The sequence below is a fragment of the Lepisosteus platostomus genome, chromosome 6 (assembly GCF_059453375.1).
Source record: "Lepisosteus platostomus isolate fLepPlt1 chromosome 6, fLepPlt1.hap1, whole genome shotgun sequence".
Taxonomy (NCBI): Eukaryota; Metazoa; Chordata; class Actinopteri; order Semionotiformes; family Lepisosteidae; genus Lepisosteus; species Lepisosteus platostomus.
Window position 1 is genome coordinate 29,657,276 of NC_142616.1, and position 7,061 is coordinate 29,664,336.

Below are 7,061 nucleotides of genomic sequence, written 5' to 3' on the forward strand. Positions count from 1 at the left end.
ATTGGTAACATTATCATGGAAAAAAATATCCTCAGCTGTGAGAGAAGCCAGCAAGGAGATGAGACAATTGCTTCTGGCAATGAAATAAATGGAATCATTAAATATATGATGCATATCCTCTCTGATATGTATAAAAATTGTTTTTTGTTTTACTGGGACATTAGTATGGTTGTTTTCTTGCTACTGAGGTCCAAATTTTCTATACGATGGTGACTTGCTGTGGGCTAATTGTGTAGCTGTAACATTGGATACATTGATAACCCCTAAGTACTCAGTACTAAAGAAGTTATCTTCATAACTATATGTGCAAAACAGAAAGGCAACTCAGGTGATGCACAGTGCTGTATTTGTGAAGATAAAGTATTTGCTGTAACAGTTGTCTCAGTTATAATAGATTTTTATGAAATAATATCACAGTTTGTGCTGAGTAGCTTGAAGAAAGCCCTTAAGTTTAACACTTCAGTTGTGTGCAGAGGCTATCATCATATTTAAATTTTTCATGAAGGACATGAGAAGGCTGCACACAACTTTATTGTATTATTAAGAATCCAACAAAAGGGAGCCCACAATATAGTGAAAACACAGTGTGCTTCCATGGCCCCTGCAGAAGAAGCTACAAGCACTCCTATGAACCTTCAATTTTATATAACAATATGAAAACAATTTGGAAAGACATAGTTGATTAATAAAGTAAAACGTTGCTTTGTTGAGTGAAAACAAAAAATAAATAACTTTATCTGGCAGTTTATTTTCCTGAATTATTGATTTGGGTTCTCAATTATAACAGCCAATTTACAAGTTCCTTATTGCCTAAGGAAGAGGGTGACACAGTGAGAGAATTTTAATGGAATTTCTAGATCGAGTAAAAGCACTACCCTCCTTTTTTAAATACATCTTGGGGATGTGTTGAAAAATTCAGGTCAGGCTTAAAAGTGCTAGTTTCTAATATATGTTGACAACATCCTCCGTACAAAAAGCAGTTACTGGCAGCATATCCATTTAGTGCACAGCTTTCTCAACACATTGCCATGGATGTCTATGTCATTAGAGCAGTCAATCAACAGAGCCTCTGAAAACATAATTCATCTTGGGGAGACATTTTGGAACTCGACAGTAACGTCTCTTGAGGTTCTTGAGGTCAGTCCAATCAATTTATATTGTTAAATGTGTTTGTTATTTCATTAATACCTATTTCAGTTTTCAGGCTGTGTACTAGAGTACTTTTATGTTCGTTCACCTAAAAAATTGTAACACATTTATTGGCCATTATTTAGCCATTGGAATAAAGCATCTGCAACTGTTATGCAGGGTTATAAATATGCCAAATATGTCTGGAAGCATAAAGCTTGTTTCTACTCAGTGTGCTGGGTCTGCAGATGATGTGAGTGCTGGCTGCATGCTCTGGTGGGCTTGGCTGGAAGAGGACAGACTGATTTTCCTGCACAACAAAGACCTAGTAATCTTGTTGCAGAGCACTGGCATCTAACGCAGCTCAGTGGAGTGGAACAATGCTCTTGAGAAGAGGCCACACGAGCAAAAGGATACCAGCCGAGGACCTGCTGTTTGTGCACAGCAGTTAGACCCTGGTTTAAGCCCTGACCATTTTGCTCACAGTTTAAGATCACACAGTCTGCTCCTCTTCTAAAAGTTTCAATCTGACCCAAATGTTATCAGTGGCACCTAATACTGTATTTGCGCATTCATCCATGCATTTTCTAAACCACTTTATCCAGTACAAGGGTCATGGTGGAGCTGGAGCCAAACCCAGAAAGCAAAAGACATGAAGCATGATACATCTTAGACAGAACACCAGTCCATTGCAGGCACACACAGGCACAAACACTCACACCAGGGTCAATTGTTACAGAAGCCAATTGACCAACCAGTATGTCTTTGGACTGTGGGAGGAAACCGGGGCACCCTGAGGAAACCCACTGGAAACAGAGAAAACATACAAACTCTACGCAGACAGGACTCCGGGAGTTGAACCCAGGGCCCTAGCACTGTGGGACAGCAATGTTAACCACAGCACCACAGTGCCTCCAGTAATTTGTCCGTTAATGCTTAAATGGTGAGTTATGCATTAAATTGCCCAATACACTACTAACAAAGCAGTTTCCCTTAGGTGCAAAGAGCTGAGTGTCACGCCCTCTACACCTAGGGGGCGCTGCTCTTCTGTCCTGTTCCTAGTTCCCTGTGATTACTCATGTCTTTCCATTGTGTCCTGTTATGTAGCCTATTTACTTCCTGTGTCTGTTCTGCTCCTGGCTCAGCATTGAGGGTACGGATGTCATGAGACCCGCCTAGCACCAGGTCGCCCCACATCCATGGCCTGAGGGCATAGGTTTTGTTTACCGACATCGATTGATCCCCTGAGCCTGGGCTAACCCCTGTGTCGCCCCTTTTACCGCTATGTATAGGGTCTCTACTGCTCTCCTTGACCTTCTGACATTCCTGACACTGAGTTGAGTCTGAGATACATAAAATAGAGAAACTCAGTTTTTACCCAGTTTGTACCCAGGCCCCTGTCATGTGACCAAGAGTAAGATCTTTTCATGTAGACAAAGGTAGGTCTAAAAAAATGAAACAAATTTAAACTTTCTTTCCACACTGATGTCTAAGATTCTAAAAATCAGTATTGGCTTGTTTGTGTTCTGTTACAAAACTGTGGACAAGCTAAGCACTCCTGACCAGATTTGACTTACTGTAATCAGCTCATTCATTTTTTTCCTGTGGACTTGGTAGATTAATAATGTGGCATGAAGCTCTTTCCGCTTGTCTGAGTGACTGCCTTAGAGCTAATGGCATGACAACAGAGACAGATTGCTGATTGAAGTTGTCTCCATCCCAAGTTTCCGGCACACAGAGTAAGCAATAAAGGTGTCATTTGCCAGGAGTACACTTCTCATACAAAGAGAGCATTGACACTCTAATATTAAAGAAATTACATTGTGTGCTCAACTTTTTATATCAAGGAAGAGTGTGTGTGAAATCTATCCTTTGTTTACTACTTTCAGCCTTCAACCTGTTAAAGTAAGCAAAACCTGTGGGTGCTTTTTAAGTATATTGGCTTAATGTTTAGATTTTTACAATAAAAAAATTGCAAAGCTCTAGGAAGCTGTTTATACTAAGGATCTGCATTTATTAGTGTTTAAAGTGATTTAATAAAACATTCCATAAGCTGCAAAAGCTATATAATAAGAACAGTTAGAAGCTGAATACAAAGACCAGTACAGTTCCTTCCTCTATGCTAAAAGAAAGATAAAGAAGGTGCATCTGTCCTTTCACATCATCCCACCAAGTATGTGCTTAATGAATTAGCTTTTGTATAACCACGTATATAAATCACCTATAATACTTTCCCTTCAATGCAAATTATAATGAAAGCAAGTTACAAATTAAACGGCTATTTAAATACTATGACATGTATTGTTCTCGTGCCAAAAGATTATTATTTTTCAATTGTTGTCTGCATCTACAGTATGTGTGTGTCCTGGGTACAGTATTTGATTACTGGCAATGTATACGATAATCGTATAATGGACTGGCATCCCATCCAGGGAGCCTGGGTGGAGTCACATGCTCTGTAGTTAACGTAATATTACATAATCCAGGATGAGATAAACTCTTCTTAATGAGCCACTGTGGGTCCTGTATGGACTTTACCTTTATGCCACATCCAAGGTATCCTAATTTTCAATGTTTACAAGATTTATTGGAAAATGTGTTACATAGGTTGAACACCCACGGATGTGCTCTGATCATCTAAAACCTCTCCAGTTATGTTGAAATTAGGTATGTCTTTTGAACCATAGCAACAAAGGGGAAGAGGCTGTTAGCCTCCACCTACATGTGGGTCCCTTGTGAACTCTTTTGCATCCCTCTAGCATCCGTCAGTGTGTACAAAAGCACTTGTTAGGATAATTAAGCACCTGAAGGTATGTCTGATTTTGCTCAGGATGCTTCATTTACACGCTAACTATTAGCATTATCCTCTGAAAATTAAATGTTATAGAGAAGTTTCGAATAATTTCTGTCATTTAAATGATTATAGAAATGAAAATAAATTCTAATGAACTGTTGTATGATGCCTCATTAAGGTGATTATTCAACACATCTTATAATTGCTTCTTTGGTTTATACAGCTTACATTTTTGTCTGAATTTTTCCTCTAGGTAGACTCTGAAATATTAATTTTCTGCACCGTGACAGTAATTACCTAGATTTTATTACAGATGCTAAAAATATTTAAATGCTGACATTTTGGTAGTTAACTGAGGAAACGGCTTACTTGACATCACTAACAATTCATTTAATGTTTTGTTCTTTCTGTTTGCTTGTTTTAAAGGCTGTATCTGTATGCAAGTACACACAAACACAATTGCTTTTATAAATACATTGTGTGGGCCATTATTTTTAAAATATATAGAAAACTGTAATTAAATTGATCATTTTTCAAATTCATTGAATAAGCCATTGAATTCAATTGGAGAAGACAAAATTCCATTTCAAGGTACAGCACAGTAAGTAACCTAGATCCTGGATAATGAGGCCCTTCACAGAACTGCTGTTGGAAGGGTGTGACAGTGACACGATGCAATACAAAGCAATACAATTTTTATACAGTGACATTAGTCAGATTAAATTTGCCAGATCATACAAAAAAACTTTTAAAATGGGACTTTAATGCAAAGTACCAACCTTACTGGGCATACAGTACTTTTGAACAGCTTTATGAATTTATGATTGCTTAAGGAGTTACATTCAGAACTACAGAGAGAAGATTAGCTAATTTAGATGCTTTTGTTATCTAGGCAGCGTAACATGATACAGGATTATAATTCAGACTAGAACAGGGTGATTTATATTGGACCTAACATTATTAATGAGATGGTCTGCCTTAGAGACTAAATTGTTTTCCATTAAAAATGCTGTATTTCCCACAAAAATATTTCCCAAAATATTTTTGTATTTCCCTCTGTTTGAATAAAATTACTGTTTTTCCAAAATTAAAGGACAGGTTTACCAGAATTGAACAAATGCTGTAATGTTTGGAGGAATTACAAAGGGTGTAAATTTGAATTAAAATGTATTGCTCTTTTACTGGCAATGGATAAAAAACAGATATGCAGAAAACAGTCCAGTTGTGAAAATATTCCCTTAGAGGACTGAGATGAAACTATTATTATTATTATTATTATTATGTATATAAAATGATTTCATTGTGACAAATGAGTTGAGAAGACAATAAGCAGAGAGATAATAATCCAGAAATTCTCATGAATCCTGTGGCATTGCATTGCTTATTAATATAACTGTAACAAAAAATATTTAGTCTGCGCTTTATCGTGAGAGCTGCGTTCTTACTCTGACATTTATATTAATTTGATTTTATTTATTATCTCCTGTAAGACAGATCAGGTGACTGAACTGGCACAAACTCTGTTATCTTTCATCTCCACACAGATCCATATGGATGTTCTGACTCTGGATGTTGTTATTCTCCAAGTTGCCATTTTCATCCCTGCCCTAACATTTTTGTCACAGGCTGACAGTGTTCCATTCTACACTCTACATAGTATACCAAATGCAATAGATCACACTGCATGAGCATGACCATATAGTGGCATCATGAATCATAAGTGAAATAGTGGTTATTAGCAGGAACACAGTGTTTATTTTCTCTGATGTTTCATGATTTGTCTAGTCGTTGCTATAAAAATCTCTTTATTCCTTTTGAAGTTATTTCAGATTCATATCATACTGCACTGACAATCTTATTTTACGGCTATTGACTCCTTTCGCAGAGAGCCCTTGAAGTCCATTCCATCTCCCGTGCAGGAAGATATCTGGACAGTGAATTGCTTCTCCTGACAGGAAGTCTTTCTCTCAAGAGGATAATTTCAGACTCTGTTGAGAATCTTTGCCTGGTCATTTGTTAGTATTGATTGCCCTGGTTAATGCACTGGATGCAAAAGAAAAATGCATAAAAAAGATTAAACTAAAACATCACCATAGAGCATTGCTGTTGAAATGACTTACCTCACTCATTAGCACTGGTGAATATTTAAACACAGTTTGATACTCTCCAGCACTGCCTGTGTACATGAGCAGCATTCGAAGAAAGTACACTTGGACATGACAAGAAATGTTTTATTCAGTGTGCCATAGAGAATAAACAGAAAGGGTGAACAAGACATGAAACACTAAGTTGATTTTAAGTAATTAAAGATTTAATACAATTTCAATTTAATTGGAATGCATTTTTTCATTGTTTAATTTGCTTTAATGTGTTTCTAATATCAGAGCTATTTTCCAACGTATTTATTCATCTGTAAAATATTACATTCGGATTTATGGCTTCCTGTTTGTTGTGTTCCGAACAAACTGAAATCTAGGTCACACAATGACTTCAAATTTGGCTTCATTTCATGCTCATAACTGTCACGCCATCTGCAGCCAGAGGGCGCTCCTACTCTCTCCTGTCTCTTGTTTCCGGTGCTTTGCTTTCCTTCCGGTGTCTCTCTTTCTCTGGGGCTATATATTTCTGGGTCTTTCATTTGCCTTCGCTCAGTATTGACGTTCGGATGTCCTGAGACCCACCTAGCACCAGGTAGCCCCACGTCCGCTACCTGAGGGCATGGGTTTCTATATGGCATTTCCTGAACATCTGAGCCCAGGCTAACCCCCATCTCACCACTACGCATAGGGTCTTTTCCGCTCTCCTGCCATTCCACGGTTCGTCCTTTCCGACATCCGTGACAATAACCAATGCATTAGTAACACGCTCGGGACTTTTCAATCTTTTGAACATATCATTCTCCTTTATCTCGTGAACGCTTCAAAAACAGCATTTATACCATTTGTAAGCCCATTTACTAAGAAGCAGAACAGGCTGTGTTCACAGAGTTGTTTTGTGAAATGCTGCCAAGCCTCACTGTGAAGTAAAATGGACACACAATTTTAAAATGTTATTTTAGATCTTTCCCAGGCTGCATGTCCATTTCTAAGGATGATAATTAATGTACACAGTGATTGGTTGGCTCATCATTATTCTGGAT